The 19,614-nt window shown below is 40.2% G+C and overlaps 1 protein-coding gene across 4 annotated transcripts in view; it reads left to right on the top strand.

Moving 5' to 3' along the window:
• The window catches only part of MIDEAS (mitotic deacetylase associated SANT domain protein), a 106,943-nt gene that overhangs the window by 38,985 nt on the left and 48,344 nt on the right, over positions 1-19,614 (top strand). Inside the window, exon 1 of one of the 4 annotated variants that reach the window (XM_060761164.2) lies at positions 12,908-13,081. The exons of the other annotated variants lie outside the window; for them this stretch is intronic. The gene's annotated coding sequence lies outside the window, so the exon portion shown is untranslated. Of the gene's footprint in view, positions 1-12,907; positions 13,082-19,614 lie in introns of those variants that run through there. 4 annotated transcript variants of the gene reach the window in all.

Below are 19,614 nucleotides of genomic sequence, written 5' to 3'. Positions count from 1 at the left end.
CATGTCCTCAAATACAACTATGGCATTTGATAGTTTCATGGAATTCAGTCATAGCTGCCGTTCCCTGTAATTTGTGGTACAGCTGGGAATTTATCCCACGTGTTTTTGAAGGCTTTCATGGCCAGATTTACTTGGTTGCTGCGAGTTTTCCAGGCTGTATGGCCATGTTCCAGAAGGATTCTCTCCTGAGGTGCCACCCACATGTATGGCAGGCATCCTCAGAGGTTGCGAGGTTTGTTGGAAACTAGGCAAGTGGGGTTTATATATCTCTGGAATGTCAAGGGAGGGGGAAAGAACTCTTGTCTGCTTGAGGCAAGTGTGAATGTTGCAATTGGCAGGCTTGATTAGCACTGAATAGCCTTGCAGCTTCAAAGCCAGGCTGCTTCCTACTTGGGGGAATCCTTTGTTCAGAGGTGTTAGCTGGCCCTGATTGTTTCCTGTCTGGAATTTCTGTTTTCTGAGTGTTCTTTATTTACTGTCTTGATTTTTGATTTTTTTAAAAATACTGGTAGTCAGATTTTTTTTTTCATTTTCATGGTTTCCTCCTTTCTGTGGATAATTTCTCCCATGTATTTTATTGCTCTAAAACATTTTTTAAAAATATTTTTATTGAAAAGAATTAAAAATTACAATAAAACAAAAAGTGAAAAATAAAAGATAGTTTGGGATTGGCTCTAAAAAGTTGGTATTGTATTATTTATACATGCTCCTGGGAGCGTAAAATAAGTCATTGGATATCTATATCTATCATATCAGATGAATAAATAATGAACAAACAGATTTCTGTCTGCCCCAACTGGCATGACAGGCGTTATGAGAGGTGGATTCCAAAGGTCTGAAGGGCACCAGGTTGTCCCCTCCATAATTATGAAAGAGTCCTAAGCTATTCCGCTGAGCCCCGGATTAGTTGGTGAGCTCAGTAAAAAGTATCCAGCTTTCTTGGAGAGTGACTTGCTGACTAGTTCTGATCTCCTGCAGCATGCAGCTTAGGAGGAGGAGAATTCAGAAACAGGAACACCGAAACCAGTGTTTTGCAGGAAGAGAGATCTTGGCGCATGTGAGCTCTGAGAGCTCGTGCTTTGGAGATGCACTCCAGTTGGAAGAGCAGGAATCCATAAAATGTTTTTAAAAGCTACTTCATGCTTTATATTGTTAACTTTGTGAAAAAACCTAAAATAGGACTAGCCCTAGTCTAATCAACATTAATTGGTCTTTGGGAATTAAAGCATGACATGTACAATAGACTCCTATTTATCAAGCAACCAGAGCTTCTAAGCAACTGGGAAAAATACAAGAAATACTGCTTTGAATAAAAATTAAAACGAAATAATTTTACCAGAAATGTAAAACTGTTTTACATTAAGTTAAGTTTGTCCTTATTTGTCTTTATTTGCTTTTAATTACAGTATTTCAAGATGAATATTAAATCAATACAAAGTTTATGGTATGTTAAGTTTGGGGTATAATGTTAGGCATATTTTTAGTAGTAACTCTCAAGCAACCATAATCTACATTTATCTGGCATCTACCAATCACTATGGGTTTCAGTTAATTTAAAGCAGGCATGAGCAAATTTTGGCCCTCCGGGTGTTTTGGATGCCAACTCCCACAATTCCTAACAGCTGGAGTTGGAGTCCAAAACACCTGGAGGGCTGAAGTTTACCCATGCCTGATGTGGAGTCTACTGTATTTCTTACATATTTGCAGTGCAATCCTAGTTATTTCTGGAGATTTATTTCATTTTAACTGGGTAATTATCTGTTGCCTTAGTGACCCATGCACTAACTTTTATGTTGGGAATTTATTTTATATCCTGTCTTCCTTCCATTGTTGTGTGTCAATGTTTAATAGTGTTTTTATATTGGATTAAGACTACATTAAATATAATGTGTTCATCTATTGTATTATATTACAATGAAAGCCAGCATGGTGTAATGTAATCGTTTGGGCACTAGATTACAACTCTGAAGACCAGCGTTCATATCCTGTTTGGAAACCAGTGGGCGGCCTTGGGGAAGTCACGCTTTCTCAGTGTCAGAGGCAAAGGGAAGCTCCTACTAAACAAATCCTGCCATGAAAATCCCATGATAGATTCTCCATAAGTCAGAAATGACTTGAAGGCATGCAGCCACAATTATAATTCTAATATTAAAAGCGTATAAATGAGGAAAAACACACCTGGTACTACCCCCTTTCTTAGCAACTGTTGGGGCTCAGCATCAAGATGCTGGGGATTTTGCCCCAGAGGATGAGGGGAATGATGGATTTTTCACTGAGTGTTTGTGTGATCAGGCTGTAACACAGACAGAATTGCAGGCCGTATATCAGAAAGAAGGGCTGGCAGCTGCAGAAGAGATAGAGGAGGTTTGGGATTCTGTTTCTCTTGAGAATCAGCCTTCTCAGCCTTCAGAAGATGGGGAGTTACCCATGATATGAGATTAGGCCTTTGCTCAGAGAGAGCAAAGAAAAGGTTAATTAGAAGGTCAGAAAGACTCTGTGAGAAGTGGTCCTTTAAACCCAGGTGTCGAAGGGATTATTATTATTATTATTATTATTATTAAACTTTATTTGTAACCCGCAAGCATCTCCCGAAGGATTCGATGCGGCTTACACAGGCCGAGGCCTCAACACACAACACAACAATACAGTCTAGGGATGACTTCATGGCTTCTTGGTCAGCTTAAATTAAGTGATGTTTTCCTGGTCTCTTCAGAGCAGACAACATTGCCATAAAATCAAGTTTATGTTCAGCTCTCAAGTTTATCTTTGTTCCTGAAAGAGTTTTTTCTTGGAAAAATACCTTTGGATTTATGGCTATGCTCTTGACCCTTTGGATTTCATGTACCTTGCTACCTTAGACTATTGATCTTTGTATATTTGGACTACTGCCATTTTATAGCACCTTTTCTACTGCTTTTTGGGAGATGCCCATTTTCCCTTTTGTATATGCTTTTTGTAAATAAACTTCTTTAGTTAGTTACTACTGTACTCTGTGGTGCTGGGTGAAAAGATGTTCCTGGGCTAAAGTACAATAGCAACCAGCACTGCCATAATCTGTCTGAATTTTTAAAAATAAGATTGCTGTCTATCCTTTGAGGAATGAGGAAGAGAGATTTGCCGCCTTAGATGTGATTGCATTGTTCTCTGATGGAAAAAAGGAGGTGTTGCAAACGCCATAGGCTTCAGGGCTCTGTTACCAAGGAATGAACCTGATGACAGTCTGTGGGTGTCTGGTATGATGCCTGATTGACAGAAAGAGTGCGGCTTTGTATGGATGGGCCAATTGCATACTTTTGTACCAGCTAGAGAAAACGTGTTACAGTTCCTAGTTTTAAAGTTGACATGCTGGAAGGGGCAACTGCAGTGGGTCTGCCAAAAAAGGAGACAAAATTGGAAGAAAACTGCAAGTGGATAATCCACTTCTATTTTTTTTTTTTACAGATAGGTATTTTTGATATTGATCAATAAAGAGGTATGTGCCAACTGTTTAAATGTATACTACTGTTACTAGATGCTTACAGGGGCGTCTCCACACTCCACAATTATAGCTCTATGACTCCACTTAATGCTGCCATGACAACATTCTTTGGTATGCTGGGACTTGCAGTTTAGGGAGGGACATTGTGAAATCTTTGCCAAAGCATTTTAGTGCCAGTGATAAACGTCAGGATTCCACAGGATGCAGCCATGGTATGGTGAAGTTGAACTATAGTGTTATAACTGTGAGTAGCAAGCCATTCTTTTTTAATGACTGGTCAAATGGCGATCCAAGGTATTTGGACCATGTTGGGGTCTCAACAATAGTACTGGGGAGACACATGTACTCTCAGGGCATCACTTTTGATCGTGTAGTTGTATAATATATTCAAAAGGAGTCACTGTGGAGTAAGTTTGATTAAGTTAACTTCGACGAGACTCCAGGGGTGTATCTACACTGTAAATTAATGCAGTTTGACACCTCTTTAACTGCCATGGTTCAATGCTATGGAATCATGCTAGTTGTAGTTTTACAAGGAATTTGGTGTTCCTTGCCTAAGAGTGCAGGTACCTTACCAAACTATTAATTGTACAGTGTAGATCAGGCATGGGCCAACTTGGGCCCTCCAAGTGTTTTGGACTTCAACTCCCACAATTCCTAAGAGCCTCAGGTACTTTCTTCCCCCCCCCCCCAGCCGCTTAAGCGGCTGAGGGGGAAAAGGAAGGGGCCTGGGGCTCTTAGGAATTGTGGGAGTTGAAGTCCAAAATACCTAGAGGGCCCAAGTTGGCCCATGCCCGTGTAGATGCACCTTTATGTTGCTATTTCGTTGCTCCTCTTGATTTCTGGATAGTTGATTCATCTGTGCTACCTGTGCAGTTTTCATGCCAGGTACTGCACCGATCTCACCTCTTCAGCTTTGTATTTCTGTGCATCACTAGCCTTGGGATGTTTTACTTTGGTAAACAATGTCTGGCTGCATGTTTAGTTTATTTGCATAATTATGGTGGATGAATTTAATTAAGGCAACATACTTCCTAAACAAAAATGTTTACATTTTCAAATGATCGACTTAAATCAAGTTCTTATGTTTGCACAATACTTGTGCATTTCCTAAACAAGACTTTATAAAAATTGCTTCTACAGTGATGAAAACAGTGATTTTGTAACTCAGTCAAGCCTTTCTATTTTATGGGTTTATATCACATAATATCTGGCCATGTAATATGCACGTATTTCACACTAATGGGAGCATATTAAACCTTGCTTTTGAGAAATAGACTATGGTATTTAGCCACAGTTAAGTTCTTTAGATAGTTTGCTGCATGGAAAAGCCCAACATAATGCATGGACAGGGCACTAGGGAAGCAAGATACATAAGAATGAGAGCACAGCTCACAAAAGACAATGCCCTACAGTCTCTATTTGATTGATTTGATAGCCATGTCAAAACTCAAATAAGTTAGGAGGGATGCGGAAAGGCTGACGGAGGAGGCTTTCTTAGAATTGAATATGTGTCTCATCAAGGTTAGTATCCTTCAAGGGAAATTGTGCACCCCAGGGGGGCATGTAGTGTTTCCCAGAGTTTCCCCAACTCCTGATTTCATAAAAATATTTCAGCTCATATTTTTTAGCTTGGAAAGCAGTCCTGGCAGCTCCTTGGGTTACTTAACAATGCTGTTTCAAGAAGTGGCTTAAGGAGCTGTGTATTTAGCCTGGAGAAGAGAAGCTTAAGAAGTGACATGATAGCCGTGTCTAAACATTGGAAATGATGTCGTATTGAAGATGGAGTAAGCTTGTTTTCTACTGCTTAGAGGCTAGGACACAGGAAAAGAGCTTCTACCTCAGTATTAGGAAGCTCTGTTTGACAGTCGAAAAGTCTTCTCTGGAGGTTTTTAAGCAGAGGCTGGGTGGCCATCTATCAGGAATTCTTTGATTGTGTATCTTGCATGGCACGGGATTGGACTAGAGGTCCTTGTAATTTTTTAATGTCTGGAGTTATGGACTTTTCTAGACTCTTTTCACTGGCATTCTAAATCATGTGGCAGAGAGTGGTGAGCTGTATTTTTGCATTTTACTCTTTTTATTATGTTATAAAATCATTTCGACCATGCACTTCTTAGAATTGTTAGGGTTTTTTAAAAAAAACTGGAAATCTCCATAATCTTTTGGAAAATTCATAACCATTTGGGATAATCATAACCCTTGGAGAGGTATGACCTTGTTAGAGATGCTAACCTTTTGTAAAATATGATCTTTCTGAGAAGAGTTAAAAACTCGCTTGAGTCAACCTCCTCCTCAGTGGTAAATATCCACTAATATATATTTGTGTATGTGTGTGTTTGCATGTATATTACATTACAACGCATGCACAAAACCACACACACACACACACATATATGTGTGTGTGGTTTTGCGCATGCGTTGTAATGCAATTTTTGTTTTTTTTTGCTTTTTAAGTCTCTTCTGCTGTGTTTTTCAGTGCTTTTATGAGCACTTGTTGGCCTGATAAGTGTATTGAGTCCAAATTTGGTGTCAATTCATTGAGTGGTTTTTGAGTTATGTTAATCCCACAAACTAACATTACATTTTTATTTATATGTAAGCTACCTTAGGTCCACTTCCCACCCACCCCCAAAACCCCCCAAAAGCAAAACTTGATTTTGCCATGATATATAGGGGACATGATTCTACTATACCATTATATATAATAAGACATGAGAATCCTTGGTTTTGGTGGTGTTGATCTTGAACCAAACTCCGCTGTTACTGATAGTTTAAAACACTTTTATCCTTCTGCTTTATGCAAAAAATTGAGGGAACCAAGGTGGTATTGGAGTCAAGATAGTATACGATATGGACTAAACATCTGTATATTAAAAAGAAAACACCCCCCCCCCCCTATAAAGCATTTTGTGATCCCTGTGAAATATATTTTTAATGAAGAGGGATTACCCAGTAGTTTCCTGCTCAAAATATATGAAGGGAGGGACATAATGAGGCATACATAATTAATCTGTGCATGAGATAATCTTTGTTTCATATTCCCTGGATTTGTTGGTTGCAGCAAAAAACAACCAGGTCCTGACATCTTAAAGCCTCCCATATTTCTAGTAGCTTATGCTGTAAGTAAATGGGAATATCATGAGGTGTATGAAGACTTAACCAAGGAAGATAGACCCCATGCAGAAAATAAATAAATCTTGTGATTGGGGGAAATTGAATGCATTAGGAAGAACTTCCTGAACATAAGAGCTGTTCAGCAGTGGAATATGTTGCCCCCCTCGGAGCTTGATGGAGTGTCTTTCTCTGGAGGTTTTTAAGCAGAGGCTGGGTGGCCATCTGTCAAGGGTGCTTTCATTTTATTTTTCCTGCATGGCAGGGAGTTGGACTTGATGGCTGTTGGGGTGTTTTCCAACTATGATTATATGATCCTATGATTCTAAAAGTGTGTGAAAATTAATTAATGTTGATGTCTGCAGTGTTGATGCTGGACTGAAAACAAAGATTTCATCCCGTTATAGTAGTTCATTAGATTATTGGTTCCAAAATGTATAGTCACCACAATTTTGTGAGTGGTCATTCGTAATATTTGTGGGGGTGTGTGTGCCATTCATTTTACAAACAATACCGTAATTATTATTCACTAGCTGTCCCCTGCCACGCGTTGCTGTGTTCCACATGGGGGTTCTGTGTGGGAGGTTTGGCCCAATTCTATCGTTGGTGGGGTTCAAAATGCTCTGTGATTGTAGGTGAACTATAAATCCCAGCAAGTACAACTCCCAAATGTCAAGATTCTATTTTCCCCAAATTCCACCAGTGTTCACATTTGGGCATATTGAGTATTCGTGTAGCGTTTGGTCCAGATCCATCATTGTTTGAGTCCACAGTGATCTCTGGATGGAGGTGAACTACAACTCCAAAACCAAAGGACACTGCCCACCAAACCCTTCCAGTATTTTCTGTTGGTCATGGGAGAACTATGTGCTAAGTTTGGTTCAGTTCCATTGTTGGTGGGGTTCAGAATGCTCTTTGATTGTAGGTGAACTATAAATCCCAGAAACTACAACTCCCAAATGACAAAATCAATTTTTTGAGTGAAGGACATACATGGGGTTGTTAGGTGTCTTGTGTTCAAATTTGGTGTCAGTTCGTCCAGTGGTTTTTGAGTTCTGTTAATCCCACAAATGAACATTATATTTTTATTTATATAGATTTTACCTCTCTGTGACAGCATACTTTTTGTACATATAGCTGTTGACGTAGAATAACACATAATACATCTGATAAAGTGTACCGTAATTTGCACGTGTGCAATAAAAATGGGTTGCAATGTCATAGAGATGCCGTAGGACTTGTTTTTAATGTACTGCGGTATTTTCTCATGGAGCCCGTCCTCCTGAAATCCTTTTCTGTAGGAGTGAAGTATCTGTGTAACATGCTCACGTTGCAGCTTGAGTAAGAATGAAACATGCTTAAATTTTGACTGTATAATATTCGGAGTGAAAAAAAAGGTGTTCTGCAAGATCTTTGACCATTGAGCACTTGAATGCAAGTGAGCTGAATGGGGAATAATCCAAAGAAGCTGATGTAATTAGAGAAGCATTTGCAAGATGTAAATAGGCTATTTTAGTCTCCTGCATAGGTAAGACATGTTTGCTTTTTTGTTGCTAGGTTATGCCAGTTTAAGGTTCCTCTAGTTTTCTTTCTGTCAAGGAATAGTGCCAAAATTTCTTGGGGAAATACAATATACTGCATGGCTTAAACTCTTTAAGGCAAAATAATAGCTTGTAGTCTCCAGATATTGTGGGACTGCACCTCCCAGCATCCCTCATCATTGCCTATTTGGGCAGGAGCTGATGGAAATTTTAGTACAATTGCTAGAAGTAGCCTATGGCCCCTTCTACACAGCTGGATAAAATCCCACATTATCTGCTTTGAATTGGAATAAATGGCAGTGTGGACTCAGATAACCCAGTTCAAAGTAGACATTGTGTGATTTTCAGCCTTGATATTCTGAGTTATATGGCAGTGTGGAAGGGCCCTAAATCTCCAAAAAGAAGTCTGTTTTTAGTCAACACTTTAAAGGAAACTTTCATGTGTTGACTCTGGATAGCTTCTTTAAAGTTCAGACATAAATTCAGAGCAGATTACCATTGCCAATAACATCCAGAGGATTCCATATTACTCATTCCTGTTTAGGATCTGCTGAATCCCTTGTTGGGAGTCTGCCTTTATCGGAGGTAACAGAAACATAATGCATTTTCAGCAGCTGCCATTTCTTTAGGGAATTTCCTGCTTCTAGGGGTTTACTTGGCTCCGGCTTTGTAGTCTGTTTGGTGCCAGATAAAAACATTCCTGTTCAAAGGCTTGGTGAATGTGTCATTTTACTGTTTTAAAAAAAGTTTTGACTGTTTATATTTCCTGTATTTGAACAACTTGTTGTCCATGCTCCAGCAGGTTTTCAAGAATTGATTCGTCCATAGCCCCTTCAGAGAATCATAGAGGTTGGAAGAGACCTTGTGGGCCATCCAGTCCAACCCCCTGCCAAGAAGCAGGAAAATCGTATTCAAATCACCCCCAACAGATGGCCATCCAGTTTCTGTTTAAAAGCCTCCAAAGAAGGAGCCCCCACCACACTCTGGGGCAGAGAGTTCCACTGCTGAACAGCTCTCACAGTTAGGAAGTTCTTCCTAATGTTCAGGTTGAATCTCCTTTTCTGTCGTTTGAAACCATTGTTTCATTGCGTCCTAGTCTCCAGGACAGCAGAAATCAAGCTTGCTTCCTCCTCACATGGCCCTCATCAGGTCTCCTCTCAGCCTTCTCTTCTGCAGGCTAGACATGCCCAGCTCTTCCCTTGGCTATCAGCTAGGACTGTTCCCTATACTTTATAGACTTCCGCAGTCCTTTGAGTCATTGTTGCACTAGCTCTTTCTCAGCCCTTTCATATTTGACCATGTTCATTTTTTAATTCTGGCTATTGGTATTTTGAACCCATCTGATGGAGTTGTAAGGAAACTGGTTTTTAAAGGCTTGTGTTTGTTTCAGCAGGACTTTATATTTATGTTTTATTATGTTTATTTTAATTTGTTTGTAATGTTTTTTCTTCTGGCAATTAAATGTTTTGCCTTATGTTGGAAACCTCCCTGAGTCCTCTTGGGAAGATTGGGAGGTATATAAATAATGTATTATTGTTGTTGTTGTCATGCCAGAATTTAAACATTCAGGACAATGTATAAATGAGTTAAAAAAATAAATGTGATTCCCAGACCTATGTTGCCAAGCTTAATTTCAATTTGAGGTCTGCTGTGAATTTAATCTGGAGTTGTGTGTTACTATTTTTTAAAGGGAAAAAGTTTGAGATCGCTGGCCTAGATGAGCCTACACGGGGATTTACTTCTATCACAATTTGAACTCCAGGTGTTTCAGTCATCCATTATTTTGAAGGAAGAAATCTGATCTGTGCTTTCCTGAAAGAATAAGAAGGTTGAGCATCCCTTATCCGAAATTCTGAAATACTCCAACATTATCCACATGGGTGGTTGAGATAGTAGTGCCCTTGTTTTCAGGTGGTTCAATGTATATAGACCTTGTTTCATGCACCAAAATATTTAAAATACTTCTATCACTTTCGGGCTATGTGCATAAAATGTACATTAAACATAAATGTGCATAGGCTTGGATCCCATCTCTAGGATATCTCAATTCGATATGCATTTGTAAATACAGTATTCCAAATTTTTGGGGGGGGCCTGAAATTCTATGTCCCCTTTGCCAGATAGTAAGCCCATTGTGACTCCTGTTGAATTGATAAGTGTAGGATGGCATGGTTGCTCCATTGAGAGTTCCATATTCTTCATCAGAGGCTGTTGCCTTGCACTATGTCAGAACATAGTCTGCCAAGCTCATTGTATGGACACTGAAGGGTGGCAACTCCATGTCGTTTAGTCTGAGGTTTCATCTACACTAACTGAAGAAAGTAGTTTTGCTGTGCAGATGGTTACATCGGAAATCCAGGAAATCCATTTTGAGTCCCGGATGGTGATTACACAAACCACAGGTCACAGATGCACATTAAGGGCTTTCTTTCACGCATTTTTATGGCTGTTCATTGTCTGTCCACTTCAATTTGAAGCTCGCTTCATGCTGCATGAAATGATTTGTGTAAATGGGGCCTGAGTCTTTTCCAGTTTCATCTGGGGATGTCATAAGCTGTACCTGGGACCCTCAGTATGCAAAGCTAGTGCTCTAATAAAGTTATACACAAATCATGGTCTGTTTGTCACTTTTTACCTCTGTGTTACCCTTGTTGCTAGTGAGGAGGAGACTGCCTTCTGGGAATAGTGAATCTGCTTAGCCTTCAAATTCTAATCTGTTGTTGTGTGCACAGAACTTAAGCCTGCCTTACTTCTCACCTTTGGCCCAGATACTGCTTTGCATTTCAGTGAAAAGTCCATGTTGGGAGCAATGGTGACCTTTGCCATGTCAATAAGCGGCTGTGTTTGTGCAAAGCCCTGTGTTCTCTGCACAAAACTTCAGAATTTTAAATTGGGGAGTTGCCTCTGGCTTTTGTTTGCACCAGTATCGTGGTGACTCTAGCGACACAAGTACCAGGAGAACTTCTGCCCAGTCGTGTGTTATTCCAAATCCAGGCTCGGCTGCAATTCCTGCTCAACTAGCGTAAACAGAGCTCTCTGTTGCTAGCAACTACCTTCTTGGCAGCTCCAAAGAGAAGAGCCTAAAATAGCCTAGTTAACAGCACTGTTAATCGTTAGCAACTAACTTGTTTCCAAAAGGAAGGAATGTGTACGTTTGTGTCAGAGTTGTATAGATTACTGTCTTCTGGTCCTCCTTATCCGTAATACACCAGGCAGCCCTAATTACAGTGTTTCTCAAAACAATAAGTAATAATTGTGGCTCACGCTAGCTTGTCTCATTTGTCAGGCTTATGTCTAAAACTTCAAGGAAGTAGACAAAACAAAGCTACTTTTTCCTGCAGTGGAATTTGCTGCGTGGCTTCCCCATTTTGTGGAGAAAGTCCCATTCTGCAGAAAGCCTCTCCTTGGCTAAGAGTGCCTCCAGTTTCCCTTTTTCTGTTTTCTCTTTCCCATTGTTTGCTGCTTCTGGCTGGAGCACATGTTAAAATGAAACTTCTTTTGCAGCAACAAATTGGAAAATGCTCACATTCCCCTCCCTTCCTTCCTCTTTATGTGATGTCACCAACACTCCTTTGGGTTGCTCAGTTGCTCAGTACAGTGTTGCAGTGTTTGTTTTAATGTAGTCAAATATCTTTTTGAATCTTAGGCCTTGTTTGTTTGTTTGTTTGTTTGTTTATTTATTTATCGTATTTATATCTCGCCTTTCTCTACCCCAAGGAGGACTCAAGGCAGCTTTCATGTGGCACCTACACGGTGCCTTAAAACATACAACGTTAACTTTAAAATAAATTGTATTAAAATTAATACATATTAAACACAATTAAACTACATTCCAGTGTTAATACATGTCTAAGGCCATTCTGTTATCAGTTGTACGTATTTCACATTAAAATTAGTGCACTGCACTGTTTTTCAAAAGCTGGCTCCCAGAGTCAGGTTTCTACTCTCCTTCTGAAGGCTTCTGAAGGATCTAATAATGCTAAGGAGGGAGTTCCGCAATCAAGGGGCCACCACTGAGAAGGCCTTGTCTCTCGTCCACACTAGCTGCTCTTGCAAAGAAAGTGGGACCGAGAGCAGGGCCTCCCCAGATAATCTTAATCTCCAAGATGGTTCATAGGGGGAGATGTGTTTGGACAGGTAGATTGGGCCAAAACCGTAGTGTCTGTCTATTTATTGATCTATCTATCTGCAGCATTAATTAATTATTGAGATTACTGCTCTTTAAATATCTCCCTTTCTTCTTGCAGTGACACCTCTTAGGAGTTCTGTAACGTTGTTATTGTTGTTTTAATTATTACTTCCTAGTTAGGTCCTTCTTTAAAATTCTTGTTTTCTTCCTGCAATGGCACATCTTAGGAATTCTCTGGGGTTGTTGTTTTAATTAGTACTTCCTGGTCTTTGGGGCTACACTACCTTGAATGATATAAACAGAATATTGTGTTGTCAAAGGCTTTCAGCAACCCAGCAAACAGAATATTGCCCAGTATGTTGAATCAGTCCTTTTGACAAAAACTAAGAAAGGGCCCAAAATAACAAAAATTCATGGACATAAAATGTAAAATGCATTCGATTTTAAAGTGGTTTTTACAAGAAGATGATAGGAAGGAAGGAGACGGTAGGTGTCCCGTTCATGCCACTTTAAGAGCTTGTCTCTATGTTCCTTGGCCGAAAGCCACACTCTGAATCACATTTGTTTCTACTTTGACCCTCTAATGCCACACTAATGTCCTTCTGTCTAGCATATCATTTGTCAGAGTATGTTGAAGAGAGGGTTGTCAGATCTCAGGGCCTGACATGAGTCGCCAGTTCTCGTTTGCCATGCCAGGTTTGAGAGAGGGAGCAAACACTTTCCAAACAGTCTGTGTAGTTACGTATTTGAATTCCTGCCTTGCTCCCAGTCTTTGTGGTTCACTCTCCAGTCTGCTCTGCGTTAGTCTTCTGGCTAGAAGTAAGTAAACTAGGCTAAATTATTCTTATTCTATCCCTCTAGAAAGGTGAAAGGAATAATCTGTCACTTTGCCTTGAGCTGTGGATTGCCCCCTTTGGCTAAGATTTCTGTATTAATTTCCAAACAGAAAAATATATTTGGGGGAGGGCAGAGAAAATATATTTGGGGGAGGGTAAATGACAAACTATAGGTAGTTGTATTCTCATTATTAGCTGGATCCTATTGATAGATTCAATTAAAATCTAAATCCCATTGAGTCAGTCAGTTGCTGTAGGGTAGTTGACATCTTGTGAGTGTCCCACTGTAAGGATCGCTCCTCTATATTACAGGAAAGTTGGACCGTTTTGGTAATTCACCTGGAATACTGTGTCCAATTCTGAGCACCACAATTGAAGGGAACTTTCTGCCTTTTGTGCTTCTCTTGTAAGTTAGAATAACTGTTAAAAAATAAAATTGAAGGGAGACGTTGACAAGCTGGAATGTGTCCAGAGGAGGGCGACTAAAATGATCAAGGGTTTGGAGAACAAGCAACTTAAAGAGCTGGGCATGTTTAGCCTGAAGAAGAGAAGACTGAGAGGAGACATGATAACCATGTATAAATATGTGAGGGGAAATCATAGGGAGAAGGGAACAGGCTTCTTTTCTGCTACCTTGGAGACTAGGACGTGGAACAATGGCTTCAAACTACAAGAAAGGAGATTCCATCTGAACATGAGGAAGAACTTCCTGACTGTGAGAGCTGTTCAGCAGTGGAACTCTCTGCCCTGGAATGTGGTGGAGGCTCCTTCTTTGGAGGCTTTTAAACAGAGGCTGGATGGCCATCTGTCGGGAGCACTTTGAATGCAGTTTTTCTGCTTCTTGGCAGGGGGTTGGACTGGATGGCCCATGAGGTCTCTTCCAACTCTATGATTCTATGATTCTACTGGAAATGTCCCTTTTCTGTAGTAATCAGGAGCCTAGTTGGTGGTTTCTTTGTTGTTTGGAGCTACCGGTGGCTAGAGCTTGTGTTTCCATCACAGGATGCAGGGGGCAAGCTTTCCCACTTAGAGTGGATAAGGTGATTGATACTTAGAAGAAGACCCAACTCAAAAGTGCTAGATCCAACTTTAAGGATTCCCTCACCACTACTATAGAAAAGGAAACTTCATCATTAGTATCAGTTTTTGTTTGACAGGCATCCAGCTGGGACAATTGCTGTAGCCAGGTCAGGCATATCCACAGATATTGTCCATAGCTGTTGAAGCAATCAAAGCCAGTAGAAGCACTCTGCCACATAGATAGTGTTGAATATTGGTCTGTTCTGTGGTGTGGAGTATTGAATAACTGAGCTTCCTTCTGGACTGAGATCACATTCAGATTGTTACCTTTCATAAAGCTCATTATTGAACTTTGGCAAGGATTTATACTGTCCATTGATAAGTGGAGAGACGACTCTCAGGATGATGGAACTTTCTAACAACTGTCTTAAAACATCCTGCCTCCTCCTAATGGCTAGAAATTAAACCCCCTTCCAGTGGGTTGCTGTGAGTTTTCCGGGCTGTATGACCATGTTCCAGAAGCATTATCTCCTGACATTTTGCCCACATCGGTGGCAGAGGTTGTGAGGTCTGTTGGAAACTAGGCAAGTGAGATTTATATATCTGTGGAATGTCCAGGTTGGAAAAAAGAACACTTGTCTGCTTGAGGCAACTGTGAATGTTGCAAATGGCTACCTTGATTAGCATTGAATGGCTTTGTAGCTTCAAATCCTGGCTGGTTTGTGCCTGGGGAAATCCTTTGTTGGGCGGTGTTTGCTGACCCTGATTGTTTCATGTCTGAAATTTGCCTGCTTTTTGAGTGTAACAAAATCTGTCTACCTGTATTTCAAAATCAGGACAGTAAATAAAGAGCAACACTCAAAAAACAGGGGAATTCCAGACAACTGACAACCCCTCCCCCCCCCTCCAGTCTTTGCAGAAATGCAGAATATTTATGGGAGGTTCCTTTCAGTAGCAGTGCTGACTAATGTTATGTTCCATGGACCAATCCCAGTTCATGACTGCTGGTCTGCAGCATATTTCTAGGAAAGGAACCATGCTATAATTGACACAAGGAAGGGGGATGTGAATCCCCAATATCAGATAGCTTGAGGTAGCTTTGTAACCGGATATGTTTAGCTTGGAGAAGAGAAGACTAAGGAATTATACAACAGCTGTTTGAAAAGATGTCTTATATATAAGGCAGAGCAAAAGAGATTTCTACTGCTTAGAAACCAGAATGTAAACCTGTGGATTCAAATTACAGGAAAATATGCTATCTAAACACTGAAAAGAACTTCCAGTTGATAAGATCTGTTTTGCAATAGAATAGATTGCCTTGGAGTATGGTGGATTCTCCTTCATTGGAAGTCATTAATCAGAGGGTGGATGGACATCTTTTGGAAATGTTTTATTTGTGTAATCTTTTACAGCAGCAGGTTGGAATAGATGGCCCTGCCTTCTCACTCCACCAATTCTATGAGAAGTGTTCTCAATAGAAGATGGGTCTTTCTCCTCCTCCCTCTGCATGCGGAGGAATGCTGTGCTGCTGTCATTTCCCACTTCAGGGAATAGTAGGTTGTGAGTGGGAGGGAAAAGGCCAGTTGCAGCTGGCAGCCTTTAGGAATTTTAATCATGCTTCATATTCAGAAGGCTTGAATTAGTGGAATTTCATTAATTGGATTGATGTGACCAAGTGGTTGGAGGCCAACTTGTAGACACGTTCTGCCAAGTTTTAGTTAACGCACTCAAACATGTGCATGCTTACCCTTACTCCATAGCTCTCAGCAGCATCTGCCAGAATAGATGGCAGTCTTATGATATGGACAAACCTCCAGAAGACAAGAGCAGTCAACTGCTGACTTCTGACCTTTCCCAGGGCTATTTTGTTAAGGCCACGTACCAACCTTTGATCACACAGGGAGTAAGCAGATCGTTTTTATACAATAAAAGTAATATTTTGGAACAAGAATATTGTGGTTGATAAAATATGCAGGAAGGGTGAGGCATTAGTTTACATGCTGTAGTTTTCTTTCCTCTTACTTAGTTTATAGGTGCCCATTGTGTGGAATTACTGTCAAGAATGCATAACAGAAACTTGAGGAATGTGCTGAAAAATCTGGTTAAATTCTGGTTACTTTTACTTGACATGTTGAGGCCATAGTATTATCAAAACAATATTTTTCCCTGCATACTAACTAAAATTATCTGTTAATATTAATATATTTGAGATTCGTACAGAACCCATTATACATAGTAAGGTTTTAACATTTGTAATTATTTTTAATTGAGTGTTGTGGCACTGTTTCACACCTGCCCATTTTCAACATAATATCCACTTTTGCGGTATCATCAGATTGTTGACTCACTTTTGGCTTTTTGTGCTTTTCTTGAAAGTTAAAATAACTGTTAAAAAATAAAATTTAAGGGAGATGTTGACAAACTGGAATGTGTCCAGAGGAGGGTGACTAAAATGATCAAGGATCTGGAGAACAAACCCTATGAGGAGTGGCTTAAAGAGGAGAGCATGTTTAGCCTGCAGAAGAGAAGGCTGAGAGGAGACATGATGGACATGTATAAATATGTGAGGGAAAGTCATAGGGAGGAGGGAGCAGGCTTGTTTTCTGCTACTCTGGAGACAAGGACACGGAGAAATGGCTTCAAACTACTGGAAAGGAGATTCCACCTGAACATGAGGAAGAACTTCCTGACTGTGAGAGCTGTTCAGCAGTGGAACTCTCTGCTCCAGAGTGTGGTGGAGGCTCCTTCTTTGGAGGCTTTTAAACAGAGGCTAGATGGCCATCTGTCGGTGCTTCGGATGCAGTTTTCCTGCTTCTTGGCAGGGGATTGGACTGGATGGCCAATGAGGTCTCTTCCAACTCTATGCTTCTATAATTCTACAAAGAGAGAGAGAAGGAATACATAGATACATGAACAGATGTAAACACTCCTCTTTTACTTATATGGTGCCTTTTACCCAATGCAGGAATCAACAGATTTCAAAAAGAATACAGCTAAAATCAACCATAATCATAATACTTTTAAGATGGAACTGTAATATAAAGAGATACATGGTGTGATGAAACCAGGAAGGGAGATGTTTGTGTCTTTCTCTAGTAATTCTAGAAACTGGGGTTAGCCAAAGATGCTGATCCGTGAGAATTGAGAGTGAAGGAAATAACTGTTTAACAGCACTTAATTAAATTGGAGTTCTCTTCTACAAGATTAAGATGACTTTAAAGAAAGACAAGGCTATCAGTGATTGCTTGTTACAATGGGTATATGTTACTTCCTGTGTAGGGGACAGTATGCCTAATATAATTTAGTACTACATGTGACTTGGATGCGGCTATTGCATTCCTATACTCCCTTTGGTTTTCCTATAGGCAGCCAACTGACTTCTGTAGGGCTAGAGTACTGAACCAGATATGCCTTTGGACTGATCCAGCAAAAAGCGCTTCTTATAAACTTGTTGGTTTGGATAATGGCAGCAAAGCAAAAATATTCAAATTCCTCCCTGACCACATGCGAGAAGGTCCACCAAAGAATGGGCTAGAGTTGTGTCCAAACAAAGCCAGTGTTTTGCTTCATGAGATTTAAACTTGAGATGCCAGGTTTTTTTTCCCCAAGTCAGGAGCAACTTCAGAAACTGCAAGTCACTTCTGGTGTTAGGGAATTGGCCATCTGCAAAGATGTTGTCCAGGGGACGCCCGGATGTTTTGATGTTTTACCATCCTTGTGAAAGGCTTCTCTCATGTCCTTGAAGGGGGAACAGGAGCTGAAAGAGGGAACTCAACCCACTCTCTCCAGATTCAAACCGCTGACCCGTCGGTCAGCACTCCTACCATCAAAAGTGTTTGACCCATTGCGCCACCAGTGATTCCCAAGCAGCATACTACTATGTGGCATCACTTGCTACACAGTTCTTGGTGCTCTACTTACAGGTTGTCAGAAGCCAAAGCCAATTAAACAGGACAGAAGTCCCACAAATATGTTAATATATTCTGCAATGACACTTTACCATAGCTTTGTAAATTCTTACTTTAGTTAGCAAACTAAAAACAGAAAAGCTTGATTTGGAATGGTATCTAACTTCAAAGTTGACAGAGGTCAGGACTCCTTTACAAACCCAGGTTTCAGCTAAGAGTCTTACAAGTCTTAGGTTGGGAAATGACAAACTTGATGAGTTTTTACCTTAATGTATGGCTGGAGAATATATTTTGGAGAATGCACATAAAGCTGCAAGCATCTTAAAAGTGAACATGGGCAAGCAGGGTTAAATAGGGTGGCTTCTAAAATTGGAAGTCAGTAAAGAGAGTGGAATCTGTCGGGAGAAGTCACTCTCATGCGGAGCATTTTTAAAGATATGGTTACTGGGTGTCTGTTTTCCCATTCAAAAGGTTCAGGAGGGGAGGCTACTTTACTTCCTAGAATCTTGACATTCAGATAGTACGGAGAGAAATCCGCTCTCATGGGATGAACCCTAATCCCCTTTCTTGTAATGGCTGATGATGGAGCTCATTACATAGGTTAAAGTAATGCAGTGCAGTTATGTAAAATAAATCAGATGTTAAAGCAGTAGGTGCAACTGAATGTTATTACCACCTTGCAGAGGACTCCAAAAGATTATTGCGTCATATCGTCTTCTTACTGTATTGTGCCTTCCTTCAGATTGTTTCTGACTTACAGTGACCCAAAGGCGACATTATCACTGGGGTTTCCTGGCAAGATTCGTTCAGAGAGCTTGCTCTTGCTTTCCTCTGAGACTGAGTGAGGTTGTCTTGCTTACAGTCACCCAGTGGCCTTCCATGGTGAAGTAAATATTTGAACCCTGATTTCTGTGAGTCAGTCCATAGTAATAATAATAACTTTGTTTATATTCCACCACCATGTCCTAAAAAGGGACTCGGGGCAGCTTACAGAGCAGCACATCATGGTGCACACAAAACACATAAATACACCAGCGTTTATAAATATCAATAACAACACTAGTTGACATAAAACAACACTTACAGAAATTAACAAAAACTCAACTCAATTTAAATAAAATATTCAATAAAAACAGTGCCGTAGTTACTAGTTAAAATGTGCTTAAAAACAAAGTTGAACATCCCAACCATGAACCAAGTTAAAATGTAAACATTCAAGTGCCAGAGTAGAACAACAATCTGTTTTTGGGTCCATGCTCAAACCACTACACCATGCTGGCTCTAATCCTGTTTATCATTCCAGAGTAAGCTGTTTGAAGTGTGTTGTAGTGGTTTAGAGTCAAGGAGACAAGAAAAGTTGACTTTCCTCTGACTTATCAGGGCTTCATTGCCTGAATGTCTTATGATGATTCTTACTTGGTGAATTGCTTGGTTGATGGTGTTTGAGAACTAGTGTTGTGTAGTGGTTAGATCATTGGCCAAGTGGTTGGGAAATCTGCGTTCCTAGTTCCTTCTGGGCCACAAAACTCACAAAGCGACCTTAGATCAGCCACTATTTCTCAGTCTATCCTATTGACAGGATTGTTCT

Source organism: Anolis sagrei, chromosome 1 (assembly GCF_037176765.1).
Source record: "Anolis sagrei isolate rAnoSag1 chromosome 1, rAnoSag1.mat, whole genome shotgun sequence".
In the NCBI taxonomy this organism is placed as follows: domain Eukaryota; kingdom Metazoa; phylum Chordata; class Lepidosauria; order Squamata; family Dactyloidae; genus Anolis; species Anolis sagrei.
This window is presented reverse-complemented; position numbering and strand designations above follow the sequence as displayed.